This window comes from Myotis daubentonii, chromosome 7 (assembly GCF_963259705.1).
Source record: "Myotis daubentonii chromosome 7, mMyoDau2.1, whole genome shotgun sequence".
Classification (NCBI taxonomy): domain Eukaryota; kingdom Metazoa; phylum Chordata; class Mammalia; order Chiroptera; family Vespertilionidae; genus Myotis; species Myotis daubentonii.
This window is the reverse complement of record NC_081846.1, coordinates 18,328,198-18,352,377: the sequence shown is the minus strand read 5'-3', so window position 1 is coordinate 18,352,377 and position 24,180 is coordinate 18,328,198. Positions and strand designations below refer to the sequence as shown.

General features: G+C 38.2%; 1 protein-coding gene and 1 pseudogene across 1 annotated transcript in view; both read right to left on the bottom strand.

Annotated features, from left to right (window-relative positions):
• SPAG16 (sperm associated antigen 16) overlaps positions 1-24,180 on the bottom strand; it is an 849,807-nt gene that overhangs the window by 768,008 nt on the left and 57,619 nt on the right. The gene's annotated exons all lie outside the window — the stretch shown is intronic.
• On the bottom strand, positions 11,909-12,816 carry LOC132238755 (synapse-associated protein 1-like; annotated as a pseudogene).

The following is a 24,180-nucleotide window of genomic DNA, read 5'->3' as shown; positions in this document are numbered from 1 at the left end:
TTTTGCTGCAAAAGCACTTGGGATTGGGGGCTTTATTCTTGCAGCAGCTAATACTGATTTTACTGGCCTACACAGTTGTAAAATAATGATTAATCATTGGTCATTTACTTTAATTTTTCAAAGTATAAGGCTAAAAGATGAATGTTTTAAGATAGACACTGAATTAGATAACTACATTAAAACAAATTTTAATGTGGTTTTTCTCTTCTTGTCTTAAATCCCCCTGTGAAGAGGAAATTATCAGAAATAGAGGAGTTTTGTTCCGGCTCCTGTGCCCTCATTATTTCACTCATCGCTCCAGTGGTCCATTGCCTGCTGATGAACTTCATGCATCACTACCGGGGAATGACTGGCAGCTGACATTATCAGCCAGACTTGATTGAGCTAACTGATATTCACAGTCTAAGTATGAAAATGTGAGTGAGTCCGGGAAAGTCTGCCTTCCTTCCTTATGTATTTGTTCAATTTCTTGACCTTTACATTTATTTGAATTGCTGTGACCTTTGTTGCCTTGAGAAGAATTACACTTGAAAAGTTCTGTTTCCACATGCATTTAAGAATTTTTTGATATAATACACCTAGAGTATCTAATTACTCTTTAAAGTTTCTACTCTTATATGATTATATCAAGCAAAGTAGTTTTAATGCATTCTAAAGTTATCACTGAGTCATTCTTTGACCCATATCAAAGTAGGCTAAAGGATACAAACAAAATAAAATGTACACTCGATAAACTACCACTTGGAAATCCTCTAGTTCATTATATATTTAGAGTGTATTTCTAGACTAACCTGCTTACTTGTTCCACTAACCAATAGAGCAGACATAAAAAATGTGCTTGGCTTAAAAACATAGGGACTGAAGAGTAGGTGTACAACTTCGTAGTAGATTGTTAACATATGTCTTTGTCTCTTGTGCAATCCCATGTTGCTGGCTTCCTTAGAGGTGTAAGTTTACATTTTTTTAAAAAATATATTTCTATTGATTTCAGAGAGGAAGAGAGAAGGAGAGAGAGATAGAAACATCAATTATGAGAATGAATTGATCGGCTGCCTCCTGTATGCCCCACACTGGGGATCAAGCCCGCAACTCTGGCATGTGCCCTGACTGGGAATCGAACCATGACCCCCTGGTTCATGGATCATCGCTCCACCACTGAGCCACACCAGCCAGGCTAAGTCCACATTTTTTATGACTAAAGTTTCCAGAAGTCTCCATATGAATTATTCAATAAAAGTTGTGAAAACTGGTTTAACTGTTTGAGAAGAAAAGGTAGACTACTGCATCTTACCCTACTCCCAAATTAATTACAGATGAGTTAGAGTTCCATTTTTTTAAAAAAAGAATATCAGAAAAGAACTAAAAAGCAAATATAGGTAAATATTTATATGACCTTGAAATATGGAAGCCATTTCGAAGCATAATATTAGGTAAATATTTTTTAAACTGACAAAATGAAATAAAAGAAAAAAATGCCCAGAAAATGTTCATGTTAAAGTAATAATATAATTTACAAAAAAAGATATTTTTAAAATAAATCATAAAAAATTAACTCTTTAGAAGAAAAGACACTGAGATTATGGACCTAAAAGTAACTCATAAAGTAGTTAGTAAATACATAAAAATATAATATTACTAATAATTAATGAATACAAATTAAAATAACAAAATACATGTTATTCTTTTGAAAACTGGTAACTATTTTTTAAATGATGAAATTGATGAAATTGATGATATAGGTATTCTCACACACTGCAACTGGTAATATAAATTGATCTAAAATTTTGATAAAAAAAATTTGGGTATATGTACCAAACATATTAAAAAATGACTAAATACCTTCCATCAATAAGTCTATTTCTAAAAATGTGTTCTAAGAAAATATTCAGACCAATTTGCTTGGATGCATGTATAAGTATATCTATGGACCATTATTTATTACTAGAGGCCTGGTGCACAAAATCTGTGCATGGGGGAGGGGGATCCCTCAGCCCAGCCTGCGCCCTCTCTCAATCCGGGACCCCTTAGGGGATGTCCAACTGCTGGCAGTCAGACATCCCTCTCACAACCTGGGACTGCTGGCCCCTAACCACTCTGCCTGCCTGCGTGATCACCCCTAACCACTTGCCTGCCTGCCTGATCACCCCTAACCCACCTCTTACCTCAGCCCCTGCCAGGGCAGCTTCATCTGGAAGGACGTCAGGAAGGTTGTTCGGCTGTCTGGTCTAATTAGCATATTATATTTTTATTATTATAGATAGTAAAGTACTTCAAACACCTAAATTCCAATAAAAATGATTAATTGAATTATAGAACACCATGCATCCAGGTAATGAGACGCTATTTAGCTATGACTTATATTCACAAATAAGTACAGATACAGTAAAGTATCCATATAATATAGAGAATGCATGTATGATATATCATCTATATCTATATCTATATCTATATCTATCTATATCTATATATCTACATCTATAGCTATCCATCTATATATCTATATGCAACCAGAAGAAAGTGTCAGAATACTAATAGTAACTCTGTATGCTTTTTCTTTTATTTTGTATTCATTTCTGCATTTAAAGCACAGCTGGGTTACATAGCCTTCAATTTCCCTGGAAGTCATCCTCTACTGGCTCCCATAATGCCCAGGAGCCTAAATGCTAATCAAAATCCAAGCAGGGTTCAAGGAGGTCATGGGATCACTCATATAGTATCCAGTTATTGCTTATGCATAGCTATTAACAAATAGCTGCTTATTTTCCCAATGGTTTTAAAGCAGGTCAGTTCACTATTGGAAGAAAATGGTTATCTTTTTAAATTCTATTTGACACAAAAATGTAAAGAATTAATTGAAACATAACAAAAGTCAATGAATTGGACATTTGCCAGTAAAAAACAATCTAGGTTTATAAAGTAAGGCAATTCTCCACTAGCAACTTATTTGAAAATGAATGCTTTCTAAGTCTTTATTAAGTATCCTCACTTAGCAGCACATAAACTAAAATTGATAGCTATAGAAATTTCAATGATATTTGGATTATATTTCTCTCAGAATGATTTTTCACTTAAAATAAACAACAGTGTGAACTCTATGAAGTAGAGACCAAGAATAAGTCTTACAAAGGTTAAATTTGCCTGAAGATATATCTGACCAGCTAGAAATTGCTGAATTGATGACTTGTCTAGTTGCACTCCCTGCCTAATATATTCTCTAGCTGGCAGGCTCCCAAAATTAAGAATAAGCATGCATTTTTGTAATTGAAATTGCAACACTTAGCTCAGCTATCTTATCCTGAGTTTAATACTGTTAAATTAATCAGCATAATTTAATAAAAATTAAGTCATCCAATTTTAAGTATAGATAAAGTTGATTATGAAATAATGCAAATATCTAAAAAGTATCAATTATATATTATATCAATTACATCACTGTCCATGGTGTAAAATAATGCTATACAATAAATCATAACTTTTGTTAACACTATTACAATCACATAAAAGTGTTGCAACCTCAAAAATATTCAGGGAGAGGGTGAACGAAATGAAGAGACAGGTAGCAGAAAGTATATGAAGGGTCAGAAAATTGCACCATAATGATGAAACCAGAGACCGTTCCTGTCAGTGTCAGCTACTGAAGTAGCACCACACAATGCTTTATTCAAGAGTCAATAATGGAGCAGCTTTTGTAGCTAGACGCCTTGTTTTCAACATATTTACTAAATCAGCAATTCCTACTTTTATCTATTTGAGTTATGGCATTACTCAGGAAATGTCAAGGATTTTCTGATTAGTTTTGTGGTTAGAAAGTATGAATAATTATCGGTGTTTTGTGGGTTGTTGTTTTTTTTTTTTTTTTTTTTTTTTGGTTAATCCTCACCCAAGGATATTTTGCCCCTGACTTTTAGAGAGAGTGAAGGGGAGGGGGAGAGACAGAGAAAGAGAAAATTGATGTGAGAGAGGCACATCAATTGGTTGCATCCCACACGCGCCCCCGACAGAGGCGGGGGATTGAGCCTGCAACCGAGTTACATGCCCTTCACTGGGAATCAAACCCATGAGCTTTCAGTCTGTGAGACAACACTAACCACTGAGCTAATGGGCTAGGGCCAAAGGATGGATAATTATTGCTATCTCTCCTCACTGGCTTTATCTGCTTCCATTCCTCAATGGCAATACAAAACTGTGTTGCAGCAAGGATAATATTTGCATCAGTGTCTAGGCCAGGGGTGGGCAAACTTTTTGACTCGAGGGCCACAATGGGTTCTTAAACTGTACCGGAGGGCCGGAACAAAAGCATGGATGGAGCGTTTGTGTGAACTAATATAAATTCAAAGTAAACATCAACACTAATAAAAGAGAAAAATGGTAATTGGCGTACGAGCTACCCTTTTCATTGGCTAATCAGGGCTATATGCAAATTAACTGCCAACTGAGATGGCAGTTAACTGCGAACAAGATGGCCGTTAATTTGCATATGTAGGCACAATGCAGGGAGGCCAAAGGGAAAGCAGGAAGAAGCCCCCTGCCACTGACAGTTATCGGAAACCCAGGGGGGAGCTAAGAGCTGGGGGGCAGGGCAAAGGCGGCCCTGGGGCCGCCTTTGCCCTGCCCCCCAGCCATGATCAGAGAATCAGGTGCCTTTTCCGCCCTGGCCAGTGATAGCAGGAAGTAGGGGTGGAGCCAGCGATGGGAGCTGGGCACGGTCGAAGCTGGCAGTCCCAGGAGCTAGGGGTCCCTTGCCTGGGCCTAAAGCAAAGCCCACGATCGTGGGGCCGCTGCAGCTGCGGGTCCCCGCTGCCCGGGCCGAACGCCTAGGCCAGAGGCATCAGGCCTGGGCAAGGGGCCAATCCTGCGATTTGAGGGTGATGGGGGTCAATGCCTGAGGGCTCCCAGTATGTGAGAGGGGGCAGGCTGGGCTGAGGGACACTCCCCCCCACACACACACACCCAGTGCACGGGGATCAGCGGAGCCGTGAGGCCTCCCGGCACTGGCATCAGTGTGACAGGGGGCAGTGCCCAAACCCCCTGAACCCCCTGATCGCCCTGCGGCTCTGTGTGCGACAGGGGGCGGGGCCACAACCTCCCTATCCGCCCTGCTCTGTTCGGGACAGGGGAAGGCGCCCCAACCCCCTGATCAGCCCTGCTCTGTACCTGATAGGGGGGAGCTGCCCAACCCCCTGATCGCTCTGCGGCTCTGTGTGTGACAGGGTGCAGTGCCCCAACCCCCTGATCGCTCTGCGGCTCTGTGTGTGACAGGGTGTGGTGCCCCAACCCCCTCTCCCCCTCCGCCCCCCCCCCCCCAACGGGTCCTGCTCTGTGTGTGACGGGGTAGAGCCATAACCTCCCCTTCGGCCCTGCCCTGAGTGTGAGAGTGGCGGCGCCCCAACCCCTCTGATGGGCTCTGCTCTGTGAGTGACAGGGGCCAGCGCCCCAACCCCCTGATTGGCCCTGCTCTGTGCATGACAGGGGGTTGCACCGCAACCTCCCCATCGACCCTGCCTTGAGTGTGACAGGGGGCGGTGCCCCAATCCCCCAATCGGCCCTACCCTGAGCGTGACTGAGGGTGGCATCGCAACCTCCTGATCCTCCCTGCTCTGTGCATGACATGGGGCAGTGCCCCAACTCCCCAAATGGCCCTGCTCTGAGCCCAACCAGGGGCTGCACCTAGAGATTGGGCCTGCCCTCTGCCACCCGGGATCAGGCCTAAGCCAGTAGGTCGTTATCTCCCGAGGGTTCCCAGACTGGGAGAGTGCACAGGCCGGGCTGAGGGACCCCCCCTCCCCCCCGAGTGCACAAATTTTTGTGCACCGGGCCTCTAGTCATTACATAAAAGGGTACGGTCTTTTTTTTTTTTTTTTTTAGTTTTATTCATTTCAAACGGGCCGGATCCGGCCCGCGGGCCGTAGTTTGCCCACGGCTGGTAAGAGGCATACCTAATTCTTCTGCCCTGGCAACTGTTTGCTTTGAGTGTCCAAAGAGAAATGCAAGCCTATGCCTAAAGTGATCCCATCTTGGCTCCCTGAAGTTTCACTGTCCATGGGCATTCATGAGCATGATCTGCTCGTGGCTTGGTGACTTAAAATGTCATGAGGCTCCACAGTAAAATAATTAACTTCTTCTGTGAGTTACTCAAGTTACATGCTATTAATATCATCTTCTGTAATATTTCTCTCCTTTTGTTTATACATGCTTCAGTGATCCTTCTTACCTTTGAGTTTTAAAGAAGGATGCAATTGTGACTATGTTGAGCAGGGTCAGACATTCAAAAGTGAAGTATCAGGAATATAATTGGAATGAGTTAATTAGGTGGGCATTGAAAGATATAAATTTTATATAGTTAATATATAGATAAAATGCATACTTCATAGATACATAGAAATAAGCTTATCTCCTTTTTTTAGTAAACATATAACTTTTGTGCTCCTTCTTGATCCCATAGTCTTCCTTTTGGTAAAGACATGAACATAATATATAATTAACTTTTCTATAAGAAAAATAAAAGCAGAAATATGAAGGTTAATTCCAACGCATATGCCTCAGTACTGTGAAGACAATTTGGGTGGTGATGACTGCAGAGGCTGAGGAATCCATCTGCATCTTGCTTAAATTGCAGTTGACACTAAATTCCAATCAATGGAAAGAATATAGGGTGAATGTAAAAAATAGTTCTTTTTTTATATTTTTTATTTATTTCAGAGAAGAAGGGAGAAAGACAGAAACATCAATGATGAGACAGAATCATTGGCTGCCTCCTGTACACCCCACACTGCCCACAACCTGGGCATGTGCTCTGACCAGGAATCAAACCATGACTTCCTGGTTCATGGTGCTCAACCACTGAGCCACACTGGCCAGGCAAGATAGTACTTATTTTTAAAGAGCCAAATATTGGGATTTTTCATTGAGTCATTCAACAAATATCTATTGATAATATTAATTTACCATGTATTATACCAACTGCCTGATACACCAGCAAGCAAACAAAAACAGACATCCTGGCCCACAAGTAGTTTATAGATCACAGACCCAGAGGAGGGAGTAAACATGGCATGCTCCAACAAAAAGGAGTTCAGTGTGGTTCAAAAAAAAGAAAGGAGAAGAATGCATTTTAGGTGAATAAGAATGGATTATAAATGTTGATAAACTTACAGAATAATTATTTAATCCTGAGAAATGTCAACAGTAGGAGGGTCAAACAAAATACAGTTCTAGATTATCAACTTTCTATCCCTACCCCTGATTTATAACTTGCTAAATTTTTTAGTTGGGATTATTTAAAACTACTGGTTTAATTGAAGTTTCCTAAGAGAATTAAGAAAAATAAATGGATAGTAACAATTAATCTCAGCTTCCCCCCATTTACAAAGTGGAAATAAATATAAATTTACAGAATAATCACATGGTTTATATTAATTCATTCAGAATAATGTAGTAATATGCAAGTGGTGTATGCTAGATGCCTGGGAATACAGGGATATGGAAGGTATTTCCTGTCTAACAGTGAATATTTTTCTTTCACCCAAATAAGTTTCACTTTTTGAAATAATGATCTTGATTAATGGCACTACTTTTTACTTGTAAGCCTGAAATTTGGCATCGTAGTATTTGTTGAACCATATATTTTTTTAATTCATTGTTCCCTGTGTATATTCTTGTTCCCATCTTAGTATAGGTTTCTATCATTTCCCACAAAAGGTTGCTATAGTCTCCAACATGTCTCCTTGCTTAAGGAAACTCCCACATTACTAAAAGACATATATAATCATGTGTCATTCTTCTATGTAACACCATTAAATGACTCCCTACTCTCCACAGGGTAAAGTTTAAACTCCTATGATACAAGGCCATCCATGGGAATGACCCCAGGCTCTCTCTCTAACTTCATCTCCCACTGCTTCCTAAATATAAAGCCATGTCACATTATATCTTTTGTTGAGCCACCAATATTATTGAAAACTGTATGTATTACAGAATATCAGAATTGTCAATGCATAGTCCTCCCCTTCCACTATGAGATAGTAGAAGACAAGTATAGCATATTATTTACTTTTGTCTCTCTAGCATAGCATCTTATACATAACAGACACTCTATAAATGCCTAGTTAGTAAACAAATGGGCTTCTCAGATGTCGCTGTGTTGTTCATATGTTATTCATGGAACAGAGTCAATATATTCATCTGAGGCAGAAATGGTATAAAAATAACTATAATTTATACTGTAGTGCGTGGACTTACCTAGGAATTTCATTTCCCTAATTCAGTCATGAGGAGGTAAATCCTCCTCATGCGACTGGCAGGAAGCACTACTCAATTTTGCACTATGGAATGATAATGAGTGTTAACGATTTAGTGACTCTAAAAATGCAGCTACTGATTTACAATGACTAATGGTAACATTATGCAAATATGTTTTCCTAAGCCATTATACATTTATATTTTAGTAAAGCCTTTCAGAGATTTGATTCAAATTTTATCTTTTAACTTCTAGTTATGTACATATATGCCAAATTTACTATGTGTTCATAACAAAACCAAAGATTATGCAACAATAATCTGAGATAACCTCTGTTTCAGTGATTTTAAACATTGGTCTTCTTGTCCAAATGAACATAATCACTCGACAAAGTTTGCTTAATTCCAGTTTTAGTAACCTTGCAACATTAGTGGGCACATACAAGGGAGTAAAACACATTTATCGACAGACAGATAATTTTCAGCAGAGTGAGACAACTGGGAAAGAGCAGGGTTCCAGATAGGACCTATCATGGCTAAATAATTAGGCTTGTTCTAGCAATATAGATCAATGAATCTCAAGCTCTAGAGAATCACAGTCTTGTGGATAGAAAATGGCATTTGAAAAAAAAAAGAAGAAGCAAATAACATGCATTAATCTAAAAAAAAGAATTTGGACTTTGGAAAAATCAAACCCTAATAATGCAGGTATTTTTAGAGGCACACAAAGTATGTGAATGCAAGTGAAAACAAATAAACAGAGGGCATGAGAAGGTAAGGATGGGAAGATGAGTGGCAGAAGACCACCGAGGAGCAGGAACACTACACAAAACAATTGGGCTTTTAAAACAACAGAGGCACTGAAGTTTCTGGGCAAAAATGTGATTTAAAATATACATTTCAACAAAAATATACTATCTTAAATTATCCAATGGTGGTACATCCTATACATACATAAGAATTTAAGCTTACAAATATTTCTCCTCAAAGCAGAAGAGATTTCAGCACTGATGAATGAGATTATGTGAAACAACCCTCCAGCTAAAAACACCTGGAAAATATGGTCAAATATATCTTTTTAAAATGTGTTTGAAAGCATCAAAGAAATTAACACTATAGTGGATAATAATGGAGCCATGGCCCAAGAGCAGAGGGCCACACAGGGAGGTAAGCCTGACTTGGAGTTTGTTTTCTCCTGAAGCTTTGGCAGCTGTCAGACACAATTCTGGAAGGGGTGGCTACAAAACTGAAACAAGGGGGAGTGGAATTAGAGCTCAGTGCCCAGCCAAAGGGTGAGTTCTGGTACATACGCCAGGCTTGGACTGAGAATCTGGGAAATATGAGTGAAATAGAAATAGACTTGACTTTCCAAAGCTAAAGTTAGAGTCATCGAAATCATGAATGGGATAAAGTGATATGCAGTTGATAGTTGATGGTACTTATAGTACAGCTGCCTCCAGAATGTCAGTATAAACCCCCTTTGGAAGAAGATATTATCACTCTTGGGCTTCAAGTTAGACTTCTAATTTTTAAAAGAAACATTAGTACTCAAAATCAAAGATAAAACAAAAACAAGCATATGAAATTCAAGATGTCACCAAAACCCAAGAGAAATGATGAACATTAGAAACTTACCCACAGGGAATGGAGATAATGCAAAAAATCAGTCACAGATGTTAATTTCTTAACTGGAAGACTGATCCAAAATAAACAACCTGACTGACATAGGAAGGGTATATATATATGGTCCCTGATATGGACTTATTATGAAACAATAATTAGGCTTGTTCTAGAATACAGACCAATTAATCTCAAGTTCTAAGGAATCATAGCCGTGTGTGTGTGTGTGTGTGTGTGTGTGTGTGTGTGTGTGTGTGTGAATGACATAAGGAAATAAAAGGTAATACATAAGGTAATAAAAGGGGAAAATATCTACAAAATCATAAATTGGAGTCCTAATGAAGAGACATTAATCACAAGTGGTACTAATAAATGTAGAAATATAAACTAAGATAATGTTCTAAGGAGAAAAGAAACAAGGGTCTAGGTTCTCTAAGGTACAGAATCACAAAGAACCTGGAAAGTTTTTCCTGAGGAATAATGCTTGTGCTTATGTCCAAAGGAAACAGGAAGTAAGTACAGCCGTAAAAGTTGTTCATTCAAAAAGATATCTTTAAAAAATGCAAACTCTCATATTTTATATGGTGTATTTCTTTTCTTTTTTCTTTCCATCTTTTTTCCCCTACTAACTAGATTACTGGTTTATTACAAAGGATATTAAAGGATATGAATGAAATGCCAGATGAAGCAATATACAGGTCAAGGTCTCAAACACAGGACCTTGGGTTCCCATGGATTTAGAGGTCTGGTACATGAATACATTCTAGTTTGTTGAAAGTTTCTGTGGTGTATTTTTAAATTTATTTTTCAATTAAGTTGGCATACAATGTTATACTTATTTCAGGTATACAACAGAGTGATTAGACTTTTATATACCTTCTAAAGTTGTCTGCCTGATAAGTCTAGTACCCATTTGACTTCTGTGTATTTTTATATTATATTAATGATAACAGAAAAAAAGTCATTAACTGGAAAATAACTTCTATTAGTCTAATTAATACAATACCCCATGTTTGAAAGGCAGGTGATTTCAAGTTAGGTTAGGCCCTAACCTTCAGGGAGAAGGCCCATCACAGGAGGTATAATGATGCCTCAGAGCACCTGAAAGGAGGCCTCCGAAAGCCAATGGGAATTTGATTCAAGATTTAGTGAGCAATGTCAGAGGCCAGAACTTACTAGCATGGATCTGAAAAACAAACCTAATTGCGTCCAAAAGCCAAAACATTGAGGTAGATTGAGAGGGGAAGAGAGACAATGAGACACAAAGAGAAACAAAAGGAGTTGGAAACAAAAACGAAACAACAAAAAATGATAGCATTGCCTGAACCTCTCAGATCCTGACATCCCTAAATTCAGACTGGTACGTGGGCTTCTCAATAATACATCAACCAATGATTTCCCATCTTTTAGGTAAAACTAAGCCACTTTGAAATAAGTTTTGAAGCAACATAATTTGAAATGAGTTTTGTCACTAGCAACCAAAAGAATCTTTTTTTTTTCTTTTTCAGGGCAAATCTCGTGATGTTTATACCTTTAAAATCAACAGGATTATTTTGTCTTCTGGCTTCAGGATGGAATTGTAGAAAATACTTACCAAGAAAACAGTTCCAAAAGTGCTTCCTCTTAAGGTCCTTGGTACTATTTGGTAATTTTGATAGTTGTCAGTCCATTAAATACTTTAACATAAGTGTATCAACAAAAGTGCAACAAGAAGTACAAATGTTTAGAAAACGACAATTGAAGATTTGTGACCTCACAGAAACAGAATTCGAAAATTTTACTTGTGTTTCTGTGGCTAAGATATCAATATTGACCATAAGGACATCATCTCTAACTAGATTTGTATTAAAGAAATATTACATAAAGCATCCCTTTTTAATGATTAGAATAACTGTCCTCTATATTTTTTAAAGAGGCAAGTTTCAATGTGAAAAAAGAATAATTTTGAGATTCATAAAGTTATACTCTTTGTGCCTTTTGATTCAGCGAGGGTTGCCAGCTAGGATTTAATGTCAGTTACAGAATGTTAAGGATTCTTGTGTAAGCAAACAGTTCAATTTTCCTCCTACAGCAATTTCTCTAGTTCCTTATCCCAGTTTTCAACTCGTTTCTCTGATTCTGTCACCACTTCATATTCTTCAAGTTCCTGCTGTAGTTCTTTTCCCCAGTCTGCAGGATCATCTTCTAATACGGTTGTCTCCTCCTGCTTTCTGTCCAGCACCAGTTGCCCCATTCCCTTCCTCAGATCCTCCTGATCTAAGTTACAGGCATCGAAGGCGTCACTGACAAACTCAGAAACGCCTGGGCTGGTAGAGATCTCCTCTGCATCCCCGTGAGTTCTGAGATTTGATGACGACAGGTGGCGTTTGGGGCCGCACTGCCTCTGTCAGTGGCAACGCATCCTCTCTGCCATGGCGCTTCTCTTCCCCGGCAGCCTGTGCTGGGCGGCCAGAGCAGTGAGCTGGGCTGACCGCTTAATCAGGGACACTCGGTAAACGTAGTCCTCCAAAACACTTCTTCTTTCACGAGTTTCGAAACGAGGGCGAATCTCATCCTGCTCAGCAGTCCGTCCTCTTGGAGCATGACCAAGGCCACAGGGCACATCTGATCAAAGTCCCAATGAAACCGCGCGCCAATTGGAGGGTCGCGAAGGAAGTTCCTCTTATCAGCGGCTAAGGCCAAAATCTGTTGTTGAGTTGCGTCTTCATCGTTACTATCAGCCCACGGGGGCCCTGCTGCTTCTGATTTTTTGGAATGCTGCTCCTCAACAAATTTTTTCTGTTCCTTCTGAAAATCTCCGATAATGGTCTTATGGATGATGTCATCTATTTTCCCTTCTCCTACTGATTTCTTTATCGATTGTGCTGTTTCAGCAACTGATTCAGTTATAAGTTCTGTAGCAGCAGTCGCGAAGTGGAAGAGGTAGTCGCGGAGGTCTTTGGCTGGTGAAGGAGCTCGCTCTCAGCCGATCGCCACCGCCTGGGGGCGCGGCTCCGGTGGGGGTTCTCCCTCAGGCCGCCCATCTCCTTCGAGCCAACTGCTTAAACCGCAGAACATCCCGCCCGCGGGGCCACCCGAGCCCTGGCGGCTGCTGCCCACTTCTGATGGCGCAATCCCAAAGAATCTTAACTGACAAGTGAGAGGGGACCAAGCTTTATACTGAATTAACTAATGAAAGCTATTTACAAAGTTTGCTTAGGACAGCATGAGAAATAAAGTTTTAGGCGGGAGCAGAATTTTTATATCAAGGCAAAGTCAATCGAGATTGGCCAAGCATTTTCTTAACTCAAGCACTCAGATTCCTATGAGCACGTAAAATAAAATATTGGGTATGACTGCAAGATTAGAGTTCAGGCAAAGCTCATTAAAACAGAACAAGTCAACACCTGTAAGTTTCAGACATTTAGAGGGACACTGAAGTCACCCTTATATTGTCAGAATGTGTGGTGGAATAAATTTGGTTTAAGCAAGAACACAAAGCTTAAAAAATATTTTTAAGGTTTGAAAGAAAGATGGCAAAGTAGGTAAATGCCTATACTCACCACCTCCCACAACCACATCAAAATTATAACTAAAATCCAGAACAACCATCACCCAGAACCACTGGAAAGCTGACTGAATGGAGGACCTACAATAACAGAAGTGAAGAAGAAAGCCCACTGAGACTGGTCGAAGGTGCAGAGGCTGGTCCAGCACCCACTTGGGCCCCTTTTTTAATCAGGAGGGAGTAGTCTCTATGGAGGCAGCCCTGAGGAGCAAGGGGTCCCAGCCCCACACCAGACCCCAAGCCCAGGGTCCCAGAGCTGGGAAAAGAAACTCATAAGGGCAATCAGAACTATGAGCTATAAAAACCAGTGCAGATTGGGGCTCAGTAACTGAGAGGCTGCTGGAGACCCAGCTGTTCCTCTTAAAAGGCCAAGAGCACAAACTGAACTTACAAGGTCCTGCTTCCTCTGAGCTCCAGCACCAGGGCAAGGCTTTGGGGGACACAGACACCTACAAGGAGGAACTGGATTGTCTGGCCTGGGGCAGGAACTCGGGGTCAGCTTTCTCCCAGACGAAGGTGCTCCTCGCAGGGATCATTGTTCCTATTCTGGGATCTGCCAGATAGCAGGCCTAATTGATGACCATTTGTGTTTGCTCCACCCTGGTGATTCCCTAAGACCCTGCCTCATGCAATTTACAACCCCAACCACGCTGTGTGCAGCAGCTTTTGCATATGAATGACCTGTCTTTGATCAAATAAGCTACAGCTGGGTCAGAGAGCCCAAGCCTATCAATAAAAGGCCCAAGGCCCTGCACCAGCACCAGCCTGCTTGCTTCACAGTTGGGCCTCATCTGGGCACTCCCAAACCCAATACAAAGAGGAGGAATCTGCAGATCTCTCTGTAGCTGCTGCTAGGTGGCCCCAGGAATTGACTGAATTTGAACCTCCCTGGAGACCTGAGAGCCAGTGTACCCAGTGGTCAGTGTCAGACCATGCCAGATTACAACCCTAAACATCCATAAGTGACACACTCAAGGGGAAGACTCAGTCTGCACCAATGCCCTACTGAAGCAAGTCCTGCTCCTTAGGGGTGTCTCCTGCATAGCAGCTCTGTCACTGTAGTCACAACTGGTCCTCACAGCCAATTAGCCTGGAGGTCGATTCCTTCCAGTGACACCAATAGCAATCAAGTCTCAACTACCAGCGACCATCCCAGGTGACTACAGAGTTTGAGCCACTGGGCGCTATAGGACACCCACTACACAAGGCCACTTTACCAACTCAAGGGGACATAGCAACTCTTCCCAATACTTAAAAACAAACACAGAAAATCAGCCAAAATGCAGAGACAAAGAAACATATCACAAGTGAAAGAAATGCAAGAAAGCAAACTACTGGATATAGAGTTCACAACCAGTTATAAGGTTACTCAAGAATCTCCTAGGAACCTCTGAAAAAAAATGGATAAGGACCAGTCAGAATTTAAGCACACAGTTACTTAAATAAAGAATAATATACAGGGATTCAACAGTAGAGGATTCTGAGAATCAAATTAATGATTTGAAATATGAGGAAGCAAAAACACCCAACCAGAAGAGCAAAAAGAATTAAAAAATCTGAAGATAGCATAAGGAGCCTATGGGACAACTTCAAACATACCAACATTTGCATTATGGGGGTGCCAGAAGAAGAGAGAGTGCCAGATAATGAAAACCTATTTGAAGAAATGACAGAAAACTTCCACTACCTGGTGAAAGAAATAGACTTACAAGTCCAGGAAGCACAGAGAGTCCCAGACAAGAGGAACCCAAAGAGGACCACACCAAGACACATCATAATTAAAATTCCAAAGCATAAACACAAAGAGAGAATCTTAAAAGCAGCAAGAGAGAAGCAGTAGGTTTTCTACAAGGGAATGCCCACATGACTATCAGCTGATTTCTCAACAGAAACTATGCAGGCCTGAAGGGAGTGGGAAGAAATATTCAAAGTGATGAACAGCAAGTACCTACAACCAAGATTGTTCTACCCAGCAAAGCTATCTTTTAGAATTGAAGGTCAGATAAAGAGCTTCACAGACAAGTAAAAGCTAAAAGAGTTCATCACCACCAAACCAGTATTATATGAAATGTTGAAGGGTATACTTTAAGAAGAGGAAGAAGAGAAGGAGAAGGAGAAGGAGAAGGAGAAGGAGAAGGAGAAGGAGAAGGAGAAGGAGAAGAAGAAGAAGAAGAAGAAGAAGAAGAAGAAGAAGAAGAAGAAGAAGAAGAAAATGGCAACAAATACATACCTAGCAACAATTAAATTTAAAAATCAAAATAAACCAATAAGAAATCTAATAAACAGAATAAACTGGTGAATAAAATAGAATCAAAGGTATGGAATTAGAACAGACTGATGATTCTCAGAGAGAAGAGGGTGGGGTATTGGGAAGAGATTAAACAATGATCATAAATGCATTACCATGGACACAGACAATAGGGTAGCAAAGACCTAGGGTGAGGCAGGAACCAGATGGAGTGTGGTAATGGGGGTAAAAAAGAGGGATGTCTGTAATAATTTCAACAATAAAGATTAAAATATGTATTTTAAGAATTAATTAAAGATATAAAAAGATTCTTATTAATAATAACACCTGACTACATACTATGCAGACCTTTTATGTTTTTGCTCTAATAAAAGTTATTTAAAGGGGGTATTGTAATCTTGATTTTATAAGTGATAAAATTAAAAGTCAGAGAAATTAATCTGCGCAAGGTCCCAAAGTTAGTAAGAGACAAGGCATAGGTACTGCGACTCTAAACTGTATACATCTTTCATCAAGATGTTTAATCTAAGAGTTTTCATTTTAGCATATTATTAGGCTCTGTTTTAAGCATTAAAAGCCTGCAAACTAAGAAATGTAAAAGGTTTAGCCCAGGGCTATCACTAATGATGGGTAATGCAAAGGTTCTCATAAAAGGAAAGGAACTGAATGGTATTTAAATTGGAATTAAACGGTATTAGGAAAGAAATCGCATTTCAGATAAAGATTTGCTAGTTGTGGGTAACATGAAAAAATACAATACACAATGCAATACAATCAGCATTTCTGAGCCTCAAATAACTTATAAGCCATTTGACTGGATAAAATATTAAGTTGAATGGCATTATAAGAGTAAAATTACTCAATAGTACAATTATATTAAAACTAGAGGCCCAGTGCACAAAAATTTGTGCACTTCGGGGGGGGTCCCTCAGCCTGTGCTCTCTTGCAGTCTGGGACCCCTCGGGCGATGTCCACCTGCTGACTTAGGCCCACTCCCCAGGGGAATGGGCCTATGCTGGCAGTCAGACATCCCTCTGGCAGCCTGGAAGCCCTCGGGGAATGCCCACTTGCCAGCGGGGAGCAGGTCTAAGCTGCAGTCGGACATCCTTAGCGCTGCTGAAGAGGCGGAAGAGGCTTCCGCCACCACCGCTGTGCTGGCAGCTGTCAGCCTGGCTTGTGGCTGTGCAGAGCTTCCCCTATGGAAGCACACTGACCACCAGGGGGCAGCTCCTGCATTGAGCATCGCCCCCTGGTGGTCAGTGTGTGTCATAGTGACCAGTCATTCCCAGGCGTTTGCTGTTAGGGTCAATTTGCATATTACCCTTTTATTATATAGGATGAATTTTATCTGTAAATATTATATATATCTACACTAATAAAAGAAAAATGTGTAAATTGGTCATCACTCCACTATGCCCACCAGCCAATCAGGATGAGTATGCAAATTAACCCAAGATGGTGAGTTAATTTGCATACCCAGGCACCTTGCGAAGACTGAAGGCTCCGGCCCCAGCAAAGGCTGAAGAGGCTTGGCTTCTCTGCTGTGGCCTGAGCAGAGAAGCCAAGCCTTGCTGCAGCCGGACCAAAGACCTGGGTCCCGGGTGCCAGAGGAAAACTAGTGCCAGCAGCCAGGGGAAGGAAGGCCTATTGCGAGAATTTTCATGCAATGGGCCTCTAGCATATATATATATATATATATATATATATATATATATATATATATATATATATATATATATGTATAGGGTGTCCCAAAATTCACGCAAGATTTGCAATTCACTTCATATATATAGATTTTACAGCATCAGAAATCTACAGCACTCCACATTTTTCTAAATGTCCAATATTTCTAAATGTGATTGCTTTTGGAAGAAAGTGACGATCTTAGTGTCATCTCCCTCCCTACCCACTGACTGCTTCCACCAGCCACAGACATTCCTCATGCTCTCAATTTTGAGAAACAAGAGTCTAGAGTCTAGACTAAAACCCAGGACTTATGACTCTATGTACTTTCAGCTACATCTGACTGTAATTTTGAGAATGACTAAGTTAGTTCTCAGACATCTAAATTTATCAGCACATAGGAATTATAAGATATAAAGGATATAGGGAATAAAAGGCATACCTGCCTTTGATGAAAAAGGAGAGAGGGTAACTAAGTGAAAGGTGAGCTGGTGTAAAAAGACCAAGGTTAAATTACTTGTCCCAGATTACACAACTAGTGAGAAGTACTAGGATTATAAAGAAGCCTAGATACACATCTCAAAGACTGCCAGCTCTGGCCCTAAATACACTGGATGACCTTGTTGTTTGGCAGAACACATTAAAATAGATAATTTGATGCAGTCAACTGAGTTTAGATTTGTTTTCTGTCCTGAACAATTGGTGCAGTGAGATGTAATTGAGCTCCATGTGAATGAAAAAATGCCCAAATAACTAAATGAAATAATCGTTATTCTTCAATACATTTTATCCCATTGCTTTTCTATGTCAGCATTTGGTTATTTGTTTGATTTAACTACATAATAAGAGACAAGGCATTTTATTCTCCATTCAGTACTATTTCCCTCAAAATCACTATGTAGAAAATAAGATGCACTATTTCTTAGGCGAATTTTATATTCAGCAAAGGAAATTAAATTTTCAGTGTATATTTTAATGATAGCCATTTGCCAGAGCAATCTTTCCTAAACAATCATTATAAAGCAGATAGGATGTTCAGTTTTAACATCTAGAGTTGAGATGCCATGAAATATATTCATATAATTTAATACAGCAATTATCTCTGGAGAGTACCAACACTGTCCTTGCTTCCATTGCTTTGGAGACACAAATCAATCAAGAATCATTTGAAATTCAGTCTTTAGCTCCATTTATATTAGAAAAAATGGCTATTCATTCAAGAAACATGGTCTCAAAAGAAATATCCCAATCAGTGTGGCCTTTTAAAGTAGGATGCATCCCTGACTGGTTTGGCTCAGTGGATAAAGCGTCAGCCTACAGACTAAAGGGTCCCAGGTTTGATTCCAGTCAAGGGCATGTACCTTAGTTGTGGGCACATCTCCAGTGGGGGTTGTGCGGGAGGCAGCTGATCGATGTTTCTCTCTCATCAATATTTCTGGCTCTCCATCCCTTTCCCTTCCTCTCTGTAAAAAATCAATAAAATACATTTAAAAAAATAAATAAAGTAGGATGCATATATGCCAGTCCTAACTTAACTTTCTTTTTTTAGTTAATTTTCTTGGGGCGACATTGTTAATAAGATCATACAGGTTTCAAGTGTACATTTCTATGATACATGATCTGTATATTGTATTATGTGCTCACCACCCAAAGTCAAATCATCTTCCATCATACTTTTGTCTGCATCTGTGAATTTTTGTTTGTTTTTCTTGTTTATTCATTTGTTCCTTTAGTTTAATATCCCACATATGAGTGAAATCATATGGTTAGAATTATAACTGGTATGTCTTTTCCTCAGGTAAAATTTGCAATGTACTGCTGCACATAAAAATTCCACTTAGACCCAGCTGGTGTGGCTTAGTGGTTGAGCATAGACCTATGAACTAGGCCACCATGGTTCCATTTCCGGTCGGTGCACATGCCCAGGTTGTGGGCTCCATCCCCAGTGTGGGGCATGCAGGAGGCAGCCACTTGATGATTCTCTCTTATCATTGATGTTTCTATCTCTCTCTTCCTCTCCCTTCCTCTCTGAAATCAATTAAAAATATATACATATATATTTTTAAAAATACACTTAGAATTAGGTTATGCTATGGTAATGAAGCAAAGGCCTTCATTTTTGCAATTCAAATCCATTTCCCTTATTCTGGTTCCAGCGGTCATACTGTGCTTGGAGGGATTATTTCTGTATTAGTGTACAGTCTTGGTTGGACTCATCCATGGCACCTTGACTTCCAAAGCATAACCCAAGATAAGCTACCAACAATGTTAACATTGAGCCAATTGACCTAAAGACAGAAACAACACAACTTATTCATCCCAAGAGTAAAATACTGTGGTTTCTCTCCTTTCTAAGACCTAAAGCTTAAATTTTTCTTTGTGTGAATTTTCTTATTGCCTCCCAATTAACTGTTATATGTTTACTAAGTTACCAATTAATTTTTCTGCTGCTACAACCACAAAATCCTTACTCAGAAATTGGTTACTGACTAAAGATACATATGCAAGGATTTAAGTGGCTAATAATTACTATAGTAAGGAGAGAAAAAAGAAAACATAAATATCAAAATTTATGTTCCAAATAAATTATGCTACACACAAATAATGGTGTATTAATTACTAAAAATGATATTGTGGAACAACATTGAATGACATGGAAAATGTTCTTATTTTGGAATCCTTCTATAATGAATATCTTTCCCTTCTCTTTTACCTAATCATTTGTTTATATTTATTTATACCAGTATTGACTCATGTCTATATATTTTATATTTGGAGTTATAATACAGTAAGATGTTATTTTGTTCAAATTGTCACAGCTTTGGTCATTTGTAGCTTCTTCAGATTAACACCTATGATCTATGTCCTTTTGGTATGCCCACATGTTTTTGTCTTTTGCTTTCTGACATTATAACATATTCCAGGCTCATTACATATGTTCCCCGCTCCAGCTAAAGTATCAAATATTTCTCCAGGAAATCCTTTTTCCTTTAATTGGAGACTGAATAGCACCACATTTAAGACAGTAAAATTCTATATCAGCATATAAAATAAGATTTTGGATTTTTAAAATTCACTAGTTAATTAATGTACTAAGAAATTACATAGACTACCTCTAGTGTTTGAATCAATATCATGGTGAAAGAAGAACTGGTTAGAAGACAGCTCCCCTCTAATAGATAAGAGCTGAGTCAGGGAAGGGGAAGTGCATAGAAAATTTGAACTGACATCATAGACAGGCTGCTGATGTAGAAGTTATTTTGACCTCTGGAGGCTGAGGCTCTGAGATTATGGACCCCCCTCAGGCTTGTACCAGGTTGGTACAGATGGTACTCAGGCCGAGCTTTGATCTAGGAACCATTAACTCCATCTCAGCCAAAGAGCAAAATTCACAGCATATAGAAATCTTGTATCTTGGGGATGAAAATGAAAAATTGCGTAATTGGGAAGTGGCTCGGTGATATCTGGTACCATTTCTGATTTTTCTACCCATGTACCAAATAAACAGCCTGGTGGTTCTGAATATGTGAGTGTGTAAATATGCATGCTTACAGGTATTGTTTCATTTTTTTAATTACCAATGGAAAAGCATGATTCCTTTTGTTAAAAAAAAAAGTTAAGCTAACAAAAAGTTTTGAAAATTAACTTAGAAGTCATTCTATACCAAATATCTAATGTTTCTAGAAACTCTATAAGGGCACTAGGTTATTAAAAGAATGAGAACCTTATGTAACAAAGAATAATCCAATATATGATTGCACAGAATTACCCTGGGAAACATGTAATTTCTTCAAGAGTATTAAAGAAACTCACATGATTCCTATAGTCACATTTTCATTGCTGTGTAAATTGTAAAATCCCTTCTTGGCCTTTTTCTTTTAAAATAAAAATGTGTATATGTGCCTACCAGTTTACAATAACACATTTTTTGAGTGATAATGCACTTATGTTTGCTTCAGATGGCAACCCATTTTCCTCTGCTCTCTTTTTGTCATCTCAAAAATGGGTAATATCCGTCTCTGAAGAAAAAAAAGGCATAGAAAGCATGAGCACACACTCTAGGGATTATCTGACAGTTTCTTGTGATGGATTATTCCAAACAGTACATATCACTGCTCTTATCCTTCATCATCAGATCAAATGCATCATTTATCCAGGTTTTTTTCTAACCATGAACATTAAGTTCCAAAAGAAAGCAATAAACATCACTGCCACTTTGACATGCATTACAAATACCAGTGGGAAATATGTCACATGCTAGGCAACAAGGCAACTGAGATACAGTATGAAGGAAAATTGTAAACCAACGTATACTGCTTTAACTGTTGTTTAATGTTTGATAAGATGAATGTATAATTTATTTTAGCTTGTATTAACTGAGGAAGCAGTATTGTTCACAGGGATTACAATAATGCAACTATCATTTGTTCATCAGCTTTAAGAGCAGGAAGAAAATCTCTGCCATAGCAACTCCCAACATTTTTTATTTCATACAGACGATGTGCTCTATGATTTACTTCAGAACAGAAATATATAACAACCAAAAAAGGTAACTCCAAACGCATGCACATATACAACTAAAAAATTCTCTCTAAATAAACCATGGGTCAAAGAATAAATACTAATGGAAATCTTAAAATACTTAAAACTGAACAAAATTTAAAAATATTATGTGTAAGTAAAGAAAAAATACGCATATAATAGAGAATCATAAAGTTCATATCTTGTACCATCAAAAATACCAATAAATTCATATATCTCCAGGAAGACAGATAAGTGATTGGAAGAGGTGGTGTGTGGGGTAACTCTAAAAAGGGGGGGAGAGAAATTGATATTATAAAAAATAAAAAATTGAACTATGCCTCTATTAGAAATTTAAAAGATAAAAATATGGCAAATACCTTTATGATAAATTTGAAACTTAAGATACAATTGTCATATTCATGTAAATATTTTCATTAATAACAAAAATTGATTGAAGAAAAAATAACCTGTATAGTTCAATTATATTTAAAGATCCGCCTCAATAGAATAAAATCTTCCCATAAATGCATAAGAACTCCTATTAGTTTTAAGATTTCGACCACACATTTTGGAATAGGTCTTACACAATATAAAAACTCTTTCAAAGCAGAGACAAAGAGGGGAATATTCTCCAACACATTCAATGATACCAAAATTATAAAAAGACAGTTACTAAAAAAAAAACACAACTAAATGCCAAAATTAAATGCAAAAAAACCAAATGCTTTCTTCATAAAAGAGAAGTAACCATTGTCAGAAAATAACATTGAATTAGATCCAGTGATATATAAATCAGGTAACACATGAATAAGGTCATTTTAGCCCAATAATGGAAGAAAATTTTTACATTCAAAAATCTATTATGCCATTTACCACATTAAAATATTAATGGAGAAAACCATCTCAAAGCAAAGAATTCAATATTAATTCATGATAAAACAAAATCTTAACACTTAAATATAAAATGATCCATTCATTTATGATTTTAAAAATTAACACTAACTTGATAAAAGACAAACATAGGATAGAATCTCACGCATCAATACATTTTACCATATAAGAAATTATTGACAAATTCAACTACATTACAATGAAAAAATTTTTTGAGTTACTTTTTAAAAAATAAAAATTATCTATATTTTAGTTGTAAAACGTGACAAAATGAAGAACTTCTAGTCAATAAAAGACACCATAAAAATAGAAAATATAAGTCACCATTTGGGGCAAGATATCTACTATTCATTTAACTGATCAAAAATTAATTTCTAAAATGCACTGCAGATAAAAGATCAATAACCTAATGGAAAAAATGAGCAAAATTTATGACCTAACATATAAATTGCTTATAAACAAAAGAGAACATGTTTAATTTAATTATTAATCAGAAACATGAAAATTAAGACCCAATAGCAACTTTACTCATTAGATTGGCAAAAATCAAGAATCCTGGTAATACCAAGTTCTGGAAATGGTTTAAAGCTGTGGTCGGCAAATCGCGGCTCGCGGGCCACATGTGGTTCTTTGGCCCCTTGAGTGTGGCTCTTCCACAAAATACCACATGCGGGCGCACTTACAGTGCGATTGAAACTTCGTGACGTATGCGCGGAAGTCAGTTTTCGGCCTGGGCGAGTCTATTTTGAAGAAGAACTGTTGATATTTGGCTCTGTTGACTAATGAGTTTGCCGACCACTGGTTTAAAGTAATAAAAACTGTGGATCTGTAAACATATTCATTCAACTAATTTGGAAAAGCATTTGACACTATCTAGTAAAATCCTCATCCCCAATGATCCAACAACTCCACTCCTAGATTAGAATACTTCAGAAAATCTTGCATATGTGCACCTAATGATGTACAAGAATATTCATGGAAGCACTGTTTATTAAATTAAAACTTTGGAAACAACCTTAGTGTGCATCATTAATAAAATATAAAAAGTAAATATTTTCAAATAAGCTATATAAGTAACATGGAACAATCTTAGAAACAAAACACCAAATGAAAAAAGCAAACTGCAGACTACATATATATTATGTTCATTTGTTATCAACATATAATATATAATTAATGTAATTTATATATTATACTCAAATATGCACATAATACATTTAAATTAAATATTACTAGAAAGTATTTTCTTTTTAAATTATTGTACATTCAATGCACAAATCCATAATGTTCCATAAAGTGTTATTCTGAAATATAATGTAGATATTGTACTGACTGAGGTTTTCAAAATCTTGAGCATTTTTATTGTAACCTCATTTATGTATTTTCTAAATAATCCATGCTTAGGCATAATTAAAAATAAATAGTAGAGTAA